The sequence below is a fragment of the Pleurodeles waltl genome, chromosome 2_2 (assembly GCF_031143425.1).
Source record: "Pleurodeles waltl isolate 20211129_DDA chromosome 2_2, aPleWal1.hap1.20221129, whole genome shotgun sequence".
Taxonomy (NCBI): Eukaryota; Metazoa; Chordata; class Amphibia; order Caudata; family Salamandridae; genus Pleurodeles; species Pleurodeles waltl.
In genome coordinates this window covers 639855058-639876786 of record NC_090439.1, presented here as the reverse complement: position 1 = coordinate 639876786, position 21729 = coordinate 639855058, and the positions used below count along the sequence as shown (strand labels likewise).

At 44.1% G+C, this 21729-nt stretch overlaps 1 protein-coding gene across 2 annotated transcripts in view; it reads right to left on the bottom strand.

Annotated features, from left to right (window-relative positions):
• The window catches only part of LOC138282511 (oxygen-regulated protein 1-like), an 896912-nt gene that overhangs the window by 707594 nt on the left and 167589 nt on the right, over positions 1–21729 (bottom strand). The window lies entirely within an intron of this gene.

Genomic DNA, 21729 nt, shown 5'->3' with positions numbered 1-21729 from the left:
GACTTGTCAGTTCTCCTCTACCATGTAAACATTTTGGGAGTACAACTTGCCACTTCCGATTCCTTGTCCAACGTATTCTCCCTACAAGGAACAGATATTTTTTCTTATATCATTAACGATCATAACCACACAGCAGCTGGCTAGCAAACTCAGCGGGAGTCATTTTTTAATGCAAGGTCCATCATAAATTCAACGTGTGAAAAAAACAATGCAAAAATAGTGCAAGCACAGATCGAGTAAATTCACACTTGCAAATTAAGATTGTTATGTGTTTACATATTATCCGTCGAGCCATTCACAGATTTACTCACCTGCCTGCTTTTTCTTCCGTCCCCCTTTGTACCTGTATCCACACCTGTTCATATAGTTATCTGTAGCCATATGCGTGTTTATATGTACATATTTAATATTTGCCTACACGCACAAAAACATCTACAAACACACAGTTCACTGGGCTCGAGTAGTTAACTTTCGCAGCCACAGATGGCAGCTGCTCAGTCTAATTATGACGGAAATGTAATCTTATTGCGGCCTCTTTGCTTGAGCCGGATTACAGCGGCTTTACCTCCAGCGCACGGTGTTAGCGCCGTGCAGCAGAGGCTGAGCGGCCGCTTGGCACGCAATAAAGTATTCCGAGGCACAACTTTTAAAAGGTGTTTTCACCCCCAGTGATCTGTAACTCCGGCGTGCTGGGGTGTGAGTGGGTGGCTTTAGGTCGCCTCCTCATCTGCACATACTCAGGCCCTCTCGTGACTGCCTTTATTTTCTTCACGTGAAATTCAAAGGGTCAATTCACAAAAGTATGAAGGAGTATGAGAAGTCGAACTCCCGCAGTACTCTTTTACATACCTTGTGAATCCTTTGTGAACCGAACCACAAAACAACGGAATAGGCAGAAAAAAAGGGGGGCTGGGGGAAGGAGCAAGCTCAAAGGGGCCCTCTCAGAACAGCACCTGGCCTGAGGGAGTCCGGAGGGGGCGGGCCCCCTCCATGTTCTGTGCTAGGGGGGCTTCCATTTTCGCTACGCCACTGCGGGTAAGGCAAGTAAGCCCACAGCTATTGGGGCATTGCTCCCCCCCCCTTGGGGAACTGCTAATTTCTGAAATTTACTTACCTTTTCTCTCAATTCTTCTCACAGAGATTTGTCCTTCTTGTCTTCTTTCTCTCAGTCCTTCTTTTTGTCATGTTTTCATTTTGCTTTCCTTCCTTCTTTCCATCTTTCCTGTACTGTTATCCATCCATCTTTCTCTCCTTATGCATCTATCCTCCTACTTCATCCTTCTTTCGTTATCCATCTGTCATTCCTATTCTCCATCCTTCCTTTGTTTTTTCCTTTCTTCTTTTCTTCCTTTTTCATCCATCCATACTTCTCCAATCCATCCTCTCACACATGCATCATCTTTCCTTCCTTCTTCCACCCATCGCTCCATTAATTATTTTCTTTATCTATCCACTTTTCGCTGCATCCACCTATCCTTCACCACCTATGCTTCTCCCTGTGCATCCTTGTCCCCATAACCCTTATTCTCTAATTAACCTTCTCTCCAGCCATCCGTACATCCTTAACTTCTCTGCTTCCAGCCACCTCAACATCCACCCATCCCTAACTCATCATCCATTGTCTCTTTATCCTTCTCTCCAGATCCCCCTTCCTTTCACTGCAAGAGGTGGTCATGAGCTTCCCATCAAAGTCAAAAGAGACAAACAATAATTTTAATGTTTCATATTACCCAGAACTGCAGAATGGCACTCTATCCACCCCCCCCCCTCACCACCACCAAAACTGATAAAATTGGGGGGGGGGGGTTCATGATGCCCCTGTGCCGCAACGTCCAAATCCCTATTAGTAAAAGTGCAAAGAGGGCGCTGCCCTATTTGTGCGAATCGTACATGTATATTCCAGAATTAGTACCATTTTAAGCCCATTTTATGTTTCGGTGCTAATTCACAAAGCCATGTAAGAATATGTAAAATACGACATGACTGCTACTTACATACTCCAACTGCCACTGTGAATATACCCCAAAGTTGGTGGTATGGGTGATATGTTTTGTGGTCCAGATATACAAATGGACGCCAAATAAAGAGCCTAAAGTTATTGTAAAAAAAGCTACCACCACACCACATGGTCTATTAAGGCCTTTTCTAGAAATTATTTAAGGATATTCAAGCCTCTTCCTTTGTAAGACAATGAGACATGGCCCCATTGGTAACACAGCTTGCTAAATGCACCCCACATGCGCCATAACTCACACAGCTCACCATGATCAGTAAATCACTTTGCCAATGGCAATCGAAACTTAGCATGCGGCATGAGTTATAGTGCGCATTGTGTGTTACTCACTTTAACCGGCGAATTTCAAGGCTTTTTAGGTTTATAGTTACTGAACTAATACAGTTGAACTGTTTTTTTCAGCTAATTATCTCTCTCTTTCTCTCTCTCCCCCCGTTTCACTCTCACTCTCTAAGCCAATTTCCTCAAAACTCCACATTCAGTTTCTGGTGGGCAATTTCCTCCGCGCAGAGCCATCGTTCTTGCTGGGGGAACACCATACTGTTCCCCGACGGAAATGACTGCATTTCTGTGAGCTGTGACTTTTAGAACATTTCAACGCCGCTAGACATGCAGTCAATGAATCTGCCGCTGTGGTATCATGGGATCAGATTTAGCAAACGTTTTGCATTGCGTAAACTGCGAAATTCGCAGTTTGCGCCATGCAAATCGTGCATCGCGATGCACATTCCCATTTTGCGAGTCGGTACCGACTCGCAAAATGGAAATGCGACTCGCAAATAGGAAGGGGTGTTCACCTTCCTATTTGCGAGTCACACCGCGATGCAGAATTGCTTTGTGACCGCGAATGCGGTCGCAAAGCAATTTGCAGTTAGCACCCATGTGAAGTGGGTGCTAACTCATTCGCAAAAAGGAAGGGGTCCCCATGAGAATTGTTTCATTTTCCCAAGTGTATTGCAACTCGTTTTCCTTTAAGGAAAACGGGCTGCAATAAAAATAAAAAAAACTGCTTTATTAAAAAAGCAGTCACAGACATGGTGAATTGCTGTCTCTAGCAGGCCACCATCCCTGTGAGTGCAGGGAATCGCAAAGGGGGTCGCAAATTGCGGCCCACCTCATTAATATTAATGAGGTGGATCTTTGCGACCCACTTGCGATTCGCAGTGGTGTCAGGGACACCATTCTGCATATGGTTTTGCGACTCGCAAATTGCGAGTCGCAAAACCATTTCTACCTACATCTGGCCCATGGTCTCTTCAGACGTTTTAGATGTTTTCTCCTGCTTCAGGAAGGAATGAGTGAAGGTCATCAGTACAAGGTGAGAGAGAGAATGAGCTGTAGTGAGCATTGTTTTCATATTCCATTCTAGTGCATAGACGTTCTTCTAGTATTTATGTCTGCGCATTATGGCCGTTGTAGTCATCTTTACAGTTTTTCATAGTGAAAAACTAGTGCATTTTTTAAATTTTGGTAAACAAACTTGCAAGAGCTTAATTGATTCAGGTATCCACATCAATAGTAAAAGCTTTTTCACAGCCCAAAAAAGACGTTTCAGCAAGTAACTCTCAAACTGCTTAGTTATAACCTTTTGGGGGTCTTGTACAGGGATAAGGGCACAAATAATTACCTTTTTCCTGTACAAACTGCAAAATATGAAAATAGAATAAAGATAAAATCATGCAAACGCCACATTCAGTTGCACACTCAGTTTCCAGATTTACGTCATCCCAAGTCTACCTTCAGCAGCACCTTAATCTACAGGCCACCCGGCCCCTGGCTAGCCTTCAGTGACTCCATCGTCAACATCTCCTCATGCTCTTGCCTCCTCAAATTACTTGCTCCTCTGCGACCTCAACTACCACATTGACAATGGCAACGATACCAGCACAGCTTCACTGCTTGATAAACTCACCACAATAGGACTAAAGCAACTGGTCACCCCGCCAGCACACGTCACTGGACACACACTTAATGGCATCTTTTCCACCAGCAACAACAACACCGTCGACAACACCTCCATGCTTCACTGGACTGATCACCACTGCATCCATTTCACCATGACCTCACCGACCATCCACCTCGGCACACTCCAAGCCCCAAGCAGAAAATGGAACCAGATCGCTGGGGAACAAGCTCACCACCACTCTCAGCAAGTCTCCCACCACCCCTCACAGCAGACACTAACATCTCAGCACAGAACTTCCACCAATGGATCTCTGAATGTGGCAACACCCTAGCAGCTCTCCGCAAGACCACAGCAAAACACCACCGCAAGAAGGCCAGCTGGTTCTCCTCCGCACTCCAGAACTTCAGGTGTGCCTGCAGATGGCTAAATAATAAATGGAGAAACAGTAAGCCACCGGAAGACTTCAAAGCCTTCAGATCTGCCACCAAATTCCACCACTACCTCATCAGAGTCACCAGGAAATCCACCCTGGAGGATCATATTAGTACCACCGTTCACAACACGAAAGAGATTTTCACCATGGTCAAGGAGTTTGCCAAACCCTAATTGGAAACAGCAAACAACCATCCATCTCAAGACCTCTGCGACAGACTAGCCACCTTCTTCCACCGGAAAATCAAAGACATCTTTACGACAGCTTTGGGTCCAAAGACCCTCTGAGCCCTCCTACAACCCCTTAGCTCTGACACCGAATCATCTCAGATCCTGCACCAATGGGCCACCCTCACCATGGACGAGACCCACACCATCATGAACAGCATTCACTCCGAGACCCTACAGACCCATCCCCACCACATTTTCAACAAAGCCAACACCTCCATTGCACCTGAGCTCTGCCACACCATCAACTGCTCCATAGATATAGCCACCTTCCCAGAGGACTGGAAGTATGCAGAGATGCACCAGTTCCTGGTTAAACCCATGGCTGACCCTCTGGACCTCAAGAATTACTGCCTCATCTCTCTGCTGCCTTTCCCAGCCAAGGTCATCAAAAAGGCGGGCAACATTCAGCTCTGCAAACACATCGAGGACAACAACATCCTGGACATCTCCAATCAGGTTTTAGGATCAACTACAGCAGGGAGACCGCTCTCCTTGCCGCCACAGATGACATCCGCTCACTCCTCAACCGATGCTATACAGCAACCCTCATCCTTCTGGACCTATCGGCTGCCTTCAACATAATTTCACAACTCACCCTCTACTCCAGACTCCATGCAGCCGGCATCCGTGGAAAGGCCCTACAATAGATACATTCCTTCCTGTCTGGCAGAACCCACAGAGTCAGACTCCCGCCTTACCTGTCAGAACCTACGAAGATAGGCTGCGGAGTTCCACTGGGCTCCTCCCTGAGCCCCACACTCCTCAACCACTACATGGCCCCTCTGAAACCATCGTCAGGGTCCATGTGCTGAACATCGTCTCTTACACCGATGACACCCAGCTGATCATCTCTCTGACTGAAAACCCCATCCCTGCCAAGAAGAATTTCCACAACGCGATGGAAGCCGTCACCACCTGCATGAAGGATAGCTGCCTCAAGCTAAACTCTGACATGGCCGTGATCCTCATCCTGGGACCCTCCACAGCAGCCTGGAATGACTTCTGGTGGCCATTCACTCTTGGGGTACCACCTCCGCCTCCTCTACTAACCACACACGCAACCTCAGTATCATCTCGGACTCATCGCTCACCATGACCCGTCAAGTCAACTCAGATGCATCCTTCTGTTTCCAAACTCTCTGACTGCTTCGGAAGATCTATAAACGGATCCCAAAGGACTGCCGCATAACCATGACCCACATTCAGGTTACCAGCAGACACCTTCTACTCCCCCACCAGACCTCTCCGCTCATCAAGCACTAGCCACTGTACCCCACATACTGAAGTCTTCAGCTGGTGGGAGATCCTTCACCTTCCTCGCTGCAAAGAGCTGGAAAACCCTACCCCTGCACCTCAGTCAGTCACCACTGCACATCAATGTAGGAAGGACCTTAAAACCTGGCTCTTCAACTGAAGCTCAGAGGACAAACCCCCTCAGTGCCTCAAAACCCTTATGGATGAGTAGCTGAGCTTTATAAACATTGATTTGATTTGATTTGCTGGGTGTCATCTGCCCCAACGCATAGCAATCATGCTGCAAAGGAACATGCCATTTTTTCCCAAAAGGAATGGCCACTCTCCTGGGTGTTGTAACATTTTTTAACATGTCAACGCTTGCTTGCCTTGCATCAATAAATCCATTGAACGCTCTGTCTCTTTTTCCATGCAGCCTGCCATCTTCAATCCTGTACCACAATTAGGTGCCATCTCTTTCTATGCTCTCTGAGTCCATGTTCTCCAAACTGTGCTCTATCATTTAGGTGCATTCCATCATATACTCCTTCATTCCATGCTCCCTGATCATGTGGCCTTCCAATGCACACTCTTCATCCTGTGCTTTCAACCATCCTGTGCTTTTTCCATCCAGCCATCTTTCATTTTATGCTCATTCATCCTTTGCACATTCATATTGAGTTTCCTCTTCACATCCTGCTATCAACTTTCTGCCCTTGATCTGTTTGTTTCTGTCCTTTATCCAGCTGACCTTCATCTAGTGCTCTTCCATCATTTGCTATCTCTGACCTGCTGTTCTCAATCATTCTGTGCACTCTCACTCTGTGCTCCTTCACTCTGTGCCCTCTGCTTCGGTGGCTGCACTTTCTCACTTTATGCTCCCCACTGCATGCAGATTTTTGTGCTTTAATGTCTCTGACCATGTGCCACAAATTTCCCGCATTTACCCATCGTGTTCTCTTCCACTCTCTGCTCACTTGCATCTAAATTCTTCCACCATATGCTTTCCCCATTTGGTTCGGTGCTTGTTCCCCATTCTCTACTCCAGCGGACTGCAATCTTTTCTTTAATTAGAGCTACTTATGATCAATAAAAATGATCCAGAGCTACTAATATTATTAGTGTTGTAATAGTTACATCAGACAGAATTACTTTAGTGGCCTCCCTATGTAAAATTCCCTGCAGTTATTGCCTCAGTGCATGAGGCAAGATTGCCAGCAGTAATGTAAAAAATGGGCTTTGTCAATGTGATTGCCTTTATGTGGGTAATACATAATAGCCATAGTTTAAATGCCTCTGGCATCATGCTAATAATATTAGTAGTAAGTTGCCTCAATGCCAAATGATTTATCTCTAAAAGATCAGATTTAAATCGATTTTGGAAATTCAAACTTCAGATCATCAATTCTGAAAATACTCATGTTTTTGTCTCTAATACACACTTCTCACTTTTGGTATACATATATACAGTTAAGCAAAAGCTCCTAATTTAGTAGGCTGGAGTAGACACAGTTGTGCTACTTACATGTAGCTGGAGAGCTACCAGAAGCCCTATAGCTACTCTTTAGAGAAGCCTGCTCTACTCCTGCAATTCCTAGGCTCTTACCCATCCTGCCTCTTCTATTTTTGAACATTCTCTCACTTGATATGTTCTCATTCATCCTCTGATCCCCTGCCCCATGCTCTCTCCTATAACAGACTCCACTTGTGCTGTTTCCCAACGTTTGTTTTCTCATCCTTTCACCTCTCTCTCTCTCTCTCTCTCTCCCTCGCTCTCTCTCTCTCTCTCTTTCTCCTGTTCTGCAGGCTAACTTATCTGGCGCTTTCCCATCGCGTGTCCTTTCTCATCCTCTGCTCCTTTTGGCCTATGTTCTCCAATTTGGACCTCTTACCATGCTGCATTATCCAATCTTAATCTAATCAATACTCTTCTTGTTCTTTCCTCCTATCCTCTTTGTGCTTTTGCCAGCATGTGCTCCCTTTGATGTAGTACTCTCCTATAGTCTTCTTCCTCCAGTAATTGCCTTTCTCCACCCTGTGCCACATGCCATTCGGATCCTCTCTCTTCCTTTCATATTCTGCTCTTTACTAGGCTGTAAACTCTCCAATTCATAATTGCAAATGCGTTGTCCAAGACCAGACCTATGAACTTTCCCAATTTTTGTTAAATGTTAGACACCATCAGCTACAATTTTCATTAGGGATTGTATTCATGTAATCTCTATGTTAGTGTAGATGAATTGATGAAATATAGGTTATACATGTTGGCCCAGATGTACTATGATTTTGCTTTGGTATTGCGTCACTTTCTATGGCACAGTCCCAGTGCAAAATTATTTTTGTCATTTACTAAGCCATGCACAGTCACTTTGCGTGGATTAGTAAATGCAAAGTAATTCAAGGCAGTACATTGTGTTGCCTTGCATTACTTTGGGTCAGGATGGCGTTACATGGGTAGAGAATGGTGGTTCCCATGTCTCCACCTATGTCTTTTGACACAAATCCAGATTTACAAATTATGTAGCACGCATACAAAGAAAAGAATGCATCTTTGTGTTGTTTTTGTGGAGGAAGGTGTCCCTTCCTGCGAAAAGAATCCTGCCCATAACACAGGCACCCTTGAATCATGGTGTAAGGGTACCTTAAATGGCACTACGCAGTACAAAGTTCAACAGAGCAAGGAGAGAGCAAAAATGCTCCATATTTTTGTAAAAATTGAGAATTTCTGCTCTCTGCATTTTATGCAACTCAGTAATAGCGTTAAACAATAGTCCCTTTGGAGGAAGTAGTAATCTCAACTTCCTTTGCACATATACAAAACCATCATCAAGAAGAATCACATTTATTTCAAATAGAAAATAAAGTCAAGGCACTACTATAGTGTTTGGTAAATATTGGGGGATTTGTATTTTGTCAGATGTTCTTGTGCTTTTGGGTGTTCCCCTATTGATTCCCCTTGTTCTAGTTATTTTTCTTGTTAGGTTTTCTATGGCTGGGAGTTGCCAAATCGCTTCTTCAACAAACATGGGGGATTGTATTTTTACTATAGTCCCAGTGGGCTCTTGTGAGCTTGTGCACACTTCTTGTAAGCCCTGGGGGATGTCCCAAACTTAAATTTAAGTGATGTTTGGATGGTGATACTAGTGTTTCTGTAAACATTCAACAATACCCTCTTTGGTGGTGGCTCTGCAGTAGAAAGTATTGAAATAATATCTGATGTATTTCCAATGAAGTCTTTAACTAGAAGTGCTTTCTTTGCTAGAAGTGTATAACTAATAACTTAATAGTATCTCCATTTGTGACGTGATGTATATTGCAGTTTCCAACAGTATGTCCATGGATTCCACAACTATTAAAATATATGTTATTGTTATATGTATGTTATTTAAAACATATTGTTTCATCTTTTTTTCTGAGTGGGTTGCGTATGTTTTATTTTGAGGGCATTTCTTTTTCTTTCATTTTTTCTTTTAATTTTCCTTTTGATAGATGCTTTAAATATTGTGGTATATTTAATCGTAATGTGTAGGAAAATGGCTCCCTGTTGCAGTTACCCCCCCCCCACTTTTTGTCTGATATTGATGCTGACTTGACTGAGAAGTGTGCTGGGACCCTGCTATCCAGGCCCCAGGGCCAGTGTTCTTTCACTTAAAATGTACCACTGTTTCCACAATTGGCACATCCCTGGAACACAGATAAGTCCCTTGTAAAAGGTACCAGTGGTACCAAGGGCCCTGTGACCAGAGAAAGTCCCTAAGGGCTGCAGCAAGTGTTGTGCCACCATAAGGGACCCCTCACCTAACACATGCACACTGCCATAGCAGATTGTGTCTGTTGGTGGGGAGAGAAAGGCAAAGTCGACATGGCATCCCCCTCAGGATGCCATGCACACAAAATACTGCCTGTGGCATAGGTGCGTCACCCCTCTAGCAGGCCTTACAGCCCTGAGGCAGGGTGCACTATACCACAGGTGAGGGCATAGCTGCAAGAGCAATATTCCCCTGCAGTGTCTAAGTCAATTTTTAGACATTGTAAGTACAGTGTGGCCATATTAAGTATATGGTCTGGGAGTTTGTCAAAAACAAACTCCACAGTTCCATAATGGCTACACTGAATACAGGGAAGTTTGGTATCAAACTTCTCAGAATAATAAACCCACACTGAGGCCAGTGTTGGATTTATTACAAAATGCACACAGAGGGCATCTTAGAAGATGCCCCCTGTAATTTACCCAATCCTTCAATGCAGGACTGACTGGTCAGTGCCAGCCTGCCACTGAGACGAGTTTCTTTCAGTGCAGGACTGACTGGTCAGTGCCAGCCTGCCACTGAGATGAGTTTCTGCCCCCCTGGGGTGAGAGCCTTTGAGCTCTCTGAGGACAGAAACAAAGCCTGCACTGGGTGGAGGTGCTTTTCACCTCCCCCTGCAGGAACTGTAACAGCTGGCGGTGAGCCTCAAAGCCTCATGCCTTTTCTTACAGACCCCCAGGGCATCCCAGCTAGTGGAGATGCCCGCCCTTCTGGACACAGCCCCCACTTTTGGCGGCAAGTCCAGAGGAGATAATGAGAAAAACAAGGAGGAGTCACCCACAAGTCAGGACAGCCCCTAAGGTGCATCGAGCTGAGGTGAACCCTGCCTTTTGAAATCCTCCAATCTTGGTTTTGGAGGATTCCCCCAATAGGATTAGGGATGTGCCCCCCTCCCCTCAGGGAGGAGGAACAAAGAGGGTGTAGCCACCCTCCAGGACAGTAGCCATTGGCTACCGCCCCCAGACCTAAACACACCCCTAAAATTAGTATTTAGGGGCCCCCGGAACCCAGGAAATCAGATTCCTGCAACCTGAAACAAGAAGAAAGACTGCTGACCTGAAAGCCCTGCAGAGACAACGGACACGACAACTGCTTTGGCCCCAGCCCTAACGGCCTGTCTCCTGACTCAAAGAAACTGCACAGCGACGTATCCGACAGAGACCAGCTACTTCTGAAGCCTCAGAGGACTGCTCTGAAACCCGAAGGACCAAGAAACTCTGGAGAACAGCAGCACTGTTCACCCACAGCAACCACAGCAACATCTTGCAACAAAAAGCAACTTTTAAAGAACTCTCTCTTCCCGTCGGATGCGTGAGACTTCACCCTCTGCACCCGACGCCCCCGGCTCGAGCTCCAGAGAACCACTCCAGGGAGGACTCCCAGGTGACTGCAACCTCATGAGTAGCCTGAGACGGCCCCCCTGTGCCCCCACAGCGGCGCATGCAGAGGGAATCCAGAGGCTCCCCCTGACCGTGAATGCCTGTAACAAGGAACCCGACGTCTGGACCAAGCACTGCACCCCCGAGACCAGAAGGAACCAAACCTCAGTGCAGGAGTGACCATCGGGCGACCCTCTGTCTAGCCCAGTTGGTGGCTGGCCGGAGAAGCCCCCCTGTGCCCTGCCTGCACCGCTAGAGTGACCCCGGATCCCTCCATTGTTTCCTATACAAAACCTGATGCCTGCTTTAAACACTGCACCCGGCCGCTTCTGTGCCGCTGAGGGTGTGTTTTGTGTGCCTACTTATGGCCCCCCCAGTGCTCTACAAAACCCCCCTGGTCTGCCCTCTGAGGACGTGGGTACTTACCTGCTGGCAGACTGGAACCGGAGCACCCTTGTTCTTCATAGGCGCCTGTGTGTTTTAGGCACCTCTTTGACCTCTGCACCTGACCGGCCCTGTGCTGCTGCTGTGGTAACCTTGGTGTTGCCTTGAACCCCCAATGGTGGGCTGCCTATGCCCAGGAACTTAGACTTGTAAGTGTCTTACTTACCTGACAAACTAACTATTACTTACCTCCCCCAGGAACTGTTGATTTTTTGCACTGTGTCCACTTTTAAAATAGCTTATTGCCATTTTTACTAAAACTGTGTATGCATTTGCTTTAATTCAAAGTTCCTAACTTACCTGTGTGGAGTACCTTGCATTTTATGTATTTATTCAAATCTTGAACAAGTGGTTCTAAAAATAAATCAAGATAAGATATTTTTCTATATCAAAACTATTGGCCTGGAGTTAAGTCTTTGAGTGTGTGTTCCTCATTTATTGCCTGTGTGTGTATAACAAATGCTTAACACTACCCTCTGATAAGCCTAATGCTCAACCACACTACCACAAAATAGAGCATTAGAATTATCTAATTTTGCCACTATCTTACCTCTAAGGGGAACCCTTGGACGCTGTGCACACTATCTCTCACTTTGAGATAGTATATAAAGAGCCAACTTCCTACATAATGGTTTTTACTTTTTTATCTATTACTAAATAGAAAATGGTTTGCTATTTATTACTAAGGGAGGTCAAGTTTTTTATTGGTATACTTACAAAATGAAAATCATTAAAAAAAGAAATGTAACAGTTTTGTGGCTTGGTTTTCTTAGTGTTTGGCTTGTTGTAATTTTTTGACAGATTTGATACCTGTTTTTCGAGATATGTTTTAAATAATTGTGTGTTTTCAAAACATTTATTGATGTATCTAGTTGAGCTTAAGGAATGTTCTAATTCAGCACTTACTTTGAAAGGGCATTATTTCTGGAGTGTTGCAGCCTTTCATGTTGTTTCTTCAGTCCAGCAGAATGACATTTTCTAAAAGTTGTGGCTTTTTCTGCAGCAGTTACTTGGACCTCTTCATTTCCTTTTTGTACTATTCTTTTTATTTGGGAAAGTGTTTTTGTTTGCTAACTATTTTTTTGTTTAATTTTGTTGGTTGGTGGCTCGTTACTTTTTTTCTGCTATTTGCATGCCTCATGTATTCCTATATGTTTTTTATTTATTGAAAGAAAGAAAACTGTATATTTTTAAAAAATATTTCTAGCAATATTTTGGAAAACGTTTTTGTTTTCATGGTTTTGGGCATGTTTCTTGTTTTAAAGTATTTTGATATTTAGTGTTCAGATATTTTGTTTTTGATATTTAGGTATTTTAAATATGTTGTATAGTATAGTTGGTGATATTTGTTTTTCTGTGTTTTATGTATAAGATGGTGAAATTGGTGTTCTAAAAATATTCAGATTATATTTCTGTATGTTTCTGTTTATGTTGATAGTATGTCATAGAAGCATCTGCCAGGAGGAGAATGGAGGCTTGGACCTGCATTTCCCATATACAAGGTTCTGGAAGTGTTCTCAAGGGGTGATAAAGGAGCCTTCCTCGTAGCTACTGCTGACGTGTTTTTGGGAATATTGAAAACTAACGATAATGTGCAGGATCAACATGTAGGCCTTAGATGAAATAATAATGCTTTAAATTCAATGAAATGTTGTAAACTGACACATTTCGTGTATTAGACTTGAATACCTGAAGAAGCATTTCCTCTGATACTGACCTAGGTTAGGAATATGAAAGGACGACTTAATGTAAAAGAAATTAGTTTTGGCCTTCCTTTGGGCATATTTTTAGTAGTGTAAAATACATGTGTCCTCCTTGGCGTGGTCTCCCTTAACTTTTTGCCTCTGTTCCCCAGGTTGTTGATGTGTGCTGGACTCTGATTTTGCTGTTTTTGTTACTCTGGGCACTTTACCTCTGCTAATCAGTGCTAAAGTGCAAGTGCTCCTTTACAAAATGTGTATGTGATTGGTTTATCCGTGATTGGCATATTTGATTTACTAGTAAGTCCCTAGTAAAATGCACTAGAGGTGCCAGGGCCTGTAAATCAAATGCTACTAGTAGGCCTGCAGCACTGGTTGTGCCACCCACATAAGTAGCTCTGTAATCATGTCTCAGACCTGCCATTGCAGTGTCTGTGTGTGCAGTTTTACCTGTAAATTCGACTTGGCAAGTGTACCCACTTGTCAGGCCTAACCCTTCCCTTTTCTTACATGTCAGACACCCCTAAGGTAGGCCCTAGGTAGCCCCAAGGGCAGGGTGCAGCATATGGTTAAGGTAGGACATATAGTAATGTGTTTTATATGTCCTGACAGTGAAAATATTGCTAAATTCGTTTTTCACTGTTGCAAGGCCTGTCCCTCTCATAGGTTAACATGGGGGCTACCTTTAAACCTGATTAAGGTGTAGATTCCCTTTGGGAGCGGATGGACATGTGGAGTTTGGGGTCTCTAAGCTCACAATTTAAAAATACATCTTTTAGTAAAGTTGATTTTAAGATTGTGCGCTTGAAAATGCCACTTTTAGAAAGTGAGCATTTTCTTGCTTATACCATTTCTGTGACTCTGTCTGCTTGTGGATTCCCTGTCTGGGTCAGTTTGACAGTTGGGCTGGTTGCACCTCACACTAGACAGTAACAAAAAGGGAGCTGGGGTGTAGCCTGCATATCCTGATGAGCCATCTGTGCTAGGTGGGAGGGGAGGAGTGGTCACTCGCACCTGAAAGGGCTGTGCCTGCCCTCACACAATGCAGTCTCCAACCCCCTGGTGAGTGTCTGGGGCCTGGCATGGGCAAGGCAGGATTTCACATTCCAAAGAGACTTTACTTTGAAGTAGGCCTACTTCAAAGGAGAAACTGGGTATAAGAAGGGCACCCAAAACCACAGACTTTAGAAACACTTCTGGAACCAAGAGGAACCTCTGCCTGGAGAAGAGCTGAATAGCTGAGGAAGAAGTGCTGCCCTGCCTGTGACTGTGCATTGTGGAGCTTTCCTGCATTGCTGCTTCTGCCAGAGTAAGAGGGCAAAGACTGGACTTTGTGTGCCTTCCATCTTGTGAAGAAATCTCCAAGGGCTTGATTTAGAGCTTGCCTCCTGTTGTTTGAAGTCTCAGGGACAGCAAAGACTTCTCTCTGCCAGCACCTGGAGTCTCTGGAGAGACTCCTGCTCTGACAAGTGGTGCCCTATCCAGTCCCTGGGCCCTTGAAAGGAAAGCTGGTGGAAATCCAAGGGAATTGACTTCTGACGACTTTGGACCGACGCCGCTGCTGAATCCGGTGACACCGTCTGCACCCGACGCCGTGACCTTCGCTGGAACGCATCGCTCTTCGCAGGCCCGACGCCGCTGCAGCCTCGCCGAAGTCCGCGACTCCGTGGAAGTCGCCGCACCACGTCGTGACCGACGCCGCTCGAAGTGCGCGGGTTCAACATTTCGCACAGACGCCGCGATCCCCGACTTCGCACATCGGCTTGTTTTCACTCTTCACCAAAGGTACTGTACTTGGGGGTCTACGCGACTGTGTCCAGCGCCGCTGGTGTTGGCTTGTTGGGAACGACTCCATCACAACGCCGTGTTAACACCTCATCGAAGCATTTTTGTTTCTAAGCGCTATTTTTGAGTTTAATCTTTAAAAATTCATAACTTGACTTGTGTATGTTGGATTTTTGCCGTTTTGGTCTTGTTTTGTTTAGATAAATATTTCCTATTTTTCTAAACTGGTGTTGTGTCATTTTGTAGTGTTTTCACTAAGTTACTGTGTGTGTTGGTACAAATACTTTACAGCTAGCACTCTGAAGGTAAGCCTATTGCTCTGTCAAGCAACCAAGGGGGTAAGCAGGGGTTAGCTGAGGGTGATTCTCTTTTACCCTGACTAGAGTGAGGGTCCTTGCTTGAACAGGGGGTAACCTGACTGTCAACCAAAGACCCCATTTCTAACAACATGTATTAAAATGTTTTAGTTAACTCTGCAAAATGTTTCTAGTAGTAGACTTAGGGTCTCATTACGACCTTGGCAGAGGGGATTACTTAGTCCCAAAGGTGACGGATATCCCAACCGCCATATTACAAGTTCCATTACATCCTATGGAACTTGTAAAACAGCAGACGGGATATACATCACTTTTGGGACAGCGTAATCCCCTCCGCCAAGGTCGTAATGAGACCCTTAGTATAGAGTATGAATGATAAGCTTGTGTTTCAGTTAAATGACGCAGATACTTAAACATGAAATTTCAATATTCTTCGGGAAAGTTAATGTTAAGAACCATCGTGAATTTATACAAAGCAGTTGATAAAAATGATTCACTTAAATGGGGTCTATGGACTATAATTCCCCTTGGTTAGAAGACAGTGAAATGTTCCTGTTCCCATGAAGACATCGAAAGCTGATTGGCTGAATCGAGGGAGAAGAAGAAACATTTTGCAAAGTTTCAGACTGTGTGGTTCGATGTTAATGCATGTTCCTAAAGTATGTTGCAATTGACTATTCCACATTCCACTTTCCCTGCCAGAATCTATGCTGCTCGAAGACTTTCATGAGTTTCTTTAAACTTCTCTTTATGGGAAGTTTTGCTTTGACTGATAACTGATTTTTTACTCTGAAGCTTTATGCTTCACCCTCTCTATTTGGAGATCTTTTTGGGTTCTGACTGACACTGTTTCTCATTCCCTCAAACCATCCTTAATTTAGAATAGGGATTTTGTTTTTTTTATGAAACACACTTAGGCCCATATTTATACTTATTTAGCGCCGCATTTGCACCGCTTTTTGCCGCAAAAACGGCACTAACTTACAAAATGCAATTGTATTTTGCAAGTTTGCGCCGCTTTTGCGTAACAAAATGACACAAATGCGGCGCTAAAAAAGTATAAATATGGGCATTAGTGCATTTATTCTAATATATAATAATTGCTGACTTTGACATTATATGCAGGTATCAATAAAGATGCCCCATTAGAAAAAAAATGATAAAGCTTTCAAACTCACAGCAACTTTCATTATTGAATGAAAACAATATTCAAAATTGTGATAATTATTTAATTGATGTACAGCTCCTGGTTAATCTCATCTAACGTCAAAGGTCCATTGGCCTAAGATAAGGGGATTTCTCCCTGAATTAGTTGGTAGGCTATATCTCGTAAACTGATGTTTAACTGAGATCCCTGCTCTAGCACTACAGAGGGCAAAATGGGTTAAGGAAGGGCTTCTGTGAAGATCAACCAGCTGTTCATGAAAAGATGGGAATAAACTGCAATGGACCTTGCGGACAGTCCTGCCTGGAGTGAGTGGTTGCTGAACTAAAACATGGACCTTATGAACCTACCCAGGTGTTTGGGAGTCATGCCAGGGCCCCGGAAGCTATTTTCCACCACTGCCAGAAAATTGGGACTTAGATTTTTTTTAACCTCTGGAGGACCGGGACTAAGCGCCAAGGTTCCCCAAAAAAAGATGTGAACTTGGCAGATGAGAAGTTTGTCCTGCTCCAGGCTTTTTCAAGCAATGTTACCTGACCATGTAGAGTTCTTGTTGACCACAACAGCCAACTTACCCCAGTGGAAGAGTTTTAGAACCAAAAACATTTCTAGGTGTGAAGGTAAAATCTTGATCTGGACAAACCACTAAGACTTAGTTTGACCACTGTGCGACATTTAGTTTATTAGATGTCACTCCTTTTTAACCAAACTGATAATTTAGAGCTGATTTTTCTGTCTTTAATAATGTTTTGATGGTGCTCACATTTTTAGCATGCATTACTCTGGGGAAAATTCAACTGTTTAAGACCATAGCAATCAGTTCGTAAAACCGGGTTTTTGCACTGAAACTGTATTTTGAAATAACCAGATATGGTATTATTAAGATTATGGTGTTCTCAATCTAAAAATTATCCAAATTCTCATGGTAGGACGCGAAGCTAGCCACAAATAGCAGTGGAGCAATTCACATGGTAGAATACATGCCCACTGCCTATTGTTACAGTGTGAATTAAAGGAGATTTGCATAGCTGATGGAGTACTCATACTTAATTTTGATTATGTTTGTTTAAGGAATTAAGAAGTGTTGAACAAAATTGGTCGGGGAGAGAAGTCAAGGTTAAATTCAGTTTGCTGCTGGCAGGAAAAAAATTGTATGAAATTACGTTTTGTGTAATGGGAGGTAAAGGCCTGCCTTGGAGTGAGCTGGCATTGTACATTCACAGGGCCATAATAATTGGGCACCTAAAGGGTAACTAGGTTTGGGTGAGTAATGACTGACTCATCTCTGGTAGCGTTGGGTCAAGCAGGAAGGCTTTCCTCAGAGAAATATATATTATATATATGCAAATACTAAGCAAAATGTTCAGCCACGCAGCCTTTGATCTTCTGCTGGATTTCTGTTTTTTTAGTCTTAAAAACAGATAGTCCAAATGGGCTTAAAGGTCATTCAGGGCTCAGGCGATTGTCTGTTCAACTCAGTCTTAGGGAAGAAACAAATGTTGAAGGATTCAGGAATTCAGAAAAAAGTGAAGTCATGGCATGTTTATATCTAGCATCCTTTTGTCTTCAGTTATCTCATCTTATTTTTCACTCCCTATGTGCAACAGGGCAAAGAGGCCTTTTCAGGGGGAGATAGGTTGTGCTGAATAAATATCCTTTTACTTTGATAGACATTAGGGGCACTGAGAGAGGGGGTAGAAGGAAACCCTTGGAGTACAGTGCACGTTTATAGAACATCTTTGTAGGATACAGTGCACTGTGGTATTTAGTGGTTTACAAGGGGGCGTAATGTTCTGGTGATGCAGGAAAGGATGATACGGTAATGCCACTACATTGAAGTGCAAGGTACTGAGTTACTGCCCTAGGGATTTAGTACAGTGATATGGGTTAATATGCCTAGGATGCATTGCAGTAGGTTAGTGTTCCAAGAATAGAGAGCAGTGTGGTGGTTTAGTGTACATGGAATGCAGTGCAGAGTTTGCAGTTGGTTTCAGTAGGATGCAGCCCAGTGTGGTGGTTTAGTGTACATGGAATGCAGTGCAGAGTTTGCAGTTGGTTTTATTAGGATGCAGCCCAGTGTGGTGGTGTAGTGTACATGGAATGCAGTGCAGAGTTTGCAGTTGGTTTTATTAGGTTGCAGCCCAGTGTGGTGGTGTAGTGTACATGGAATGCAGTGCAGTTTGCAGTTGGTTTTATTTGGGATGCAGCCCAGTGTGGTGGTTTAGTGTACATGGAATGCAGTGCAGAGTTTGCAGTTGGTTTCAGTAGGATGCAGCCCAGTGTGGTGGTTTAGTGTACATGGAATGCAGTGCAGAGTTTGCAGTTGGTTTTATTAGGATGCAGCCCAGTGTGGTGGTGTAGTGTACATGGAATGCAGTGCAGAGTTTGCAGTTGGTTTTATTAGGATGCAGCCCAGTGTGGTGGTTTAGTGTACATGGAATGCAGTGCAGAGTTTGCAGTTGGTTTCAGTAGGATGCAGCCCAGTGTGGTGGTTTAGTGTACATGGAATGCAGTGCAGAGTTTGCAGTTGGTTTCAGTAGGATGCAGCCCAGTGTGGTGGTTTAGTGTACATGGAATGCAGTGCAGAGTTTGCAGTTGGTTTCAGTAGGAGGCAGCCCAGTGTGGTGGTTTAGTGTACATGGAATGCAGTGCAGAGTTTGCAGTTGGTTTCATTAGGATGCAGTCCAGTGTGGTGGTTTAGCGTTCCAGAGGTACCCCGTGCTGCAATAGGTGTTAGTATCCCAAAGGCTCAATGTGGTGGGATAATGTAAGAATGTTGCGGGGAACGTGTCGTGCTAGCATTTCTGGGGGTGGTAGGTGGGGTTGGCATTTCTAATCTACAGTTTAGTATCCCCAGCATACTGTGCGGTTTGGTGTGCAAAACTGCAGTGTGGTCAGCACAGCCCCTGTGATGCAGTGCAGTGTGGTGGATTAGAGCCCGCTCAGGTGCTGCATGTGGGTGAGTGCCTCTAGATTGCAGTGCAGTATATGTGGTGGAGTAAAAAAAGAAAAGAAATCTAAGGCACCTTAACACTGGCTATAATTTGGTACAGTGACCGAAATGTAGCCAAATAAAGAATACGCCCAATAAAGAGATTTACGATTTTATATATTTCCACGTCTTGGAAATGGGATTTTATGAAAACACAAGAAGAGAGTGGCTTACTTAAGTCCTTGCAACACATGAAGAGAATTCTTTCCTTTATCGATCGGTTCCTCATATAAGCGTCACACTTTTTGTGGCAGAAATGCAGTACAGCGATGGAAGGGGCGGCCCACGGTTTTGTTGCCGAATGTATCTCTGCTAAGAAATGGTGATGTGGTGCTGAATGCATAGATTTGTAAATTGTCCCTTTCGGAGGCTTTACAAACGAACACGTTTTTTTATTTACCTCCCTATAAATCACTGTCAGAAAGAAGCTTGAACTTAATTTACCGGCTGCAAACATGTGACCCCAAACTGTGCTGGTAATGCGCGCCTTTCAAGAAAAAAGAAACCTTGCTTTTGAGGCCTATTAAAAGAGCAGACTGTAGATCTCTCTGACGAACACTGAGGGTCGCGTTTTTAAAATATGATAATAATGCTTTTGTTAAGTAAATGCACCTCATTCCATAGAATATTGGAATACTTTTCTCTCTAGTCCGCTCTCGCGGCTCAAATCAGGCATGGCCATGTGTCAGGCTCAATTCTAGCACTGCAGTTCAAGAAACAATGATGCTGAATTTAGATCGGATGGGTGGAATATGTTCACATAATACAACGGTGTTTTCAGCTAACAGCCAGTAAAGGGATTACCCATCACATCCTTAGCAAGTGACAGGCTCCTCCTGGAAGGGGCCATCTGTGTGCACCTGGAGGATGATGTGTGTTCCATGTTGAAATCCCACAGAATAATCCATCATTCTTGTTTTAGGCCTGCCAGACGCTGATCCCCAGGGGATCTCAACAGAGGCTGGGGGACTTACACACAGCATGTTAGTGAATGCTGACATCAAAATCGTGGTTATCATTTCAACAGTATTTTAATATTACAGGCTAAAGAATGTGTTAAAACCTTAATGCCGCGTACATGAATTTCCGAATCTTTTGCTTCTCAGACAGAACCTGTAGCATTTGTGTCACTTTTGGAACGTGGCATATTAGCAGGCTATGTAACTAGGACACCCAGGAAGGCATTACCCCAAAGAAGCAGCGGTTTAGAGTGGAAGGACCAGACGTGCAAAGCACTTTTTAGGGTCACAAATATTCCGATTCGGAGTTTGTGTTTTCAAAAATGTTTTTTTCGATCTGCTAATACACTTTTATGAACTGGGAAACGTTTACAGAGTCCTGAAATGGGATTGCATCCACATCCTGATTCGGTATTTGAAGTAGCGTGTTGTAGATGTCCCTTCCAAATACTGAATGGATGGGCAGTGTATCAATGTTATGCATCTGAAATCCGCTTGCAAAATATTGAAAAGTTATTGGCTCCCTACTAGGAGTGGTACCAACTCTCAACAAGCATTTGCAATACAAGAGGTCTTGCATTGACAAGACTTGGAGCTGTTGGCATTGCAAATGATAATGACAAGCTCACATTTGGGACTTTATAAATAGTTAGCCATGTGGCATATTAAACCTTTATCAGAAATAATGTGTTTATGCATTCCTTCATACACTTGGCATTAGACTGTAATGGTCTGAACAGCCCCTACAGAACACCATAGTAAAAATAGCATTTGGAAGAAACATGGTCATGTAAACATATATTCAGCCCATTGAGGGCATAATCACATACAAAAGAATGATAAAGAATATTGCAGTGCAACCATATAATCTATGCACTATGCCCTTGAAGGCATAGTGTATTACCCATTTTCAGGCCTAGAAGGCATATTAAGGGGCATATTTATACTCCGTTTGCGCCGAATTTGCGTCGTTTTTTTCGACGCAAATTCAACGCAAAACTAACTCCATATTTATACTTTGGCGTTAGACGCGTCTAGCGTAAAAGTTCATGGAGTTAGCGTCATTTTTTGGCGTGAACACCTTCCTTGCGTTAATGAAATGCAAGGTAGGCGTTCCCGTCTAAAAAAATGACTCCCAGGCATGTGCGTGGTATTTATACTCCCGGGCAAAAATGACGCCCGGGAGTGGGCGGGGCAAAAAACCCTGTATTTGCGCCTGAATTTAACGCCTGGGTCAGGGCAGGCGTTAAGGGACCTGTGGGCTCAGAATGAGCCCAGAGGTGCCCTCCCCTGCCCCCAGGGACACCCCCTGCCACCCTTGCCCACCCCAGGAGGACACCCAAGGATGGAGGGACCCACCCCA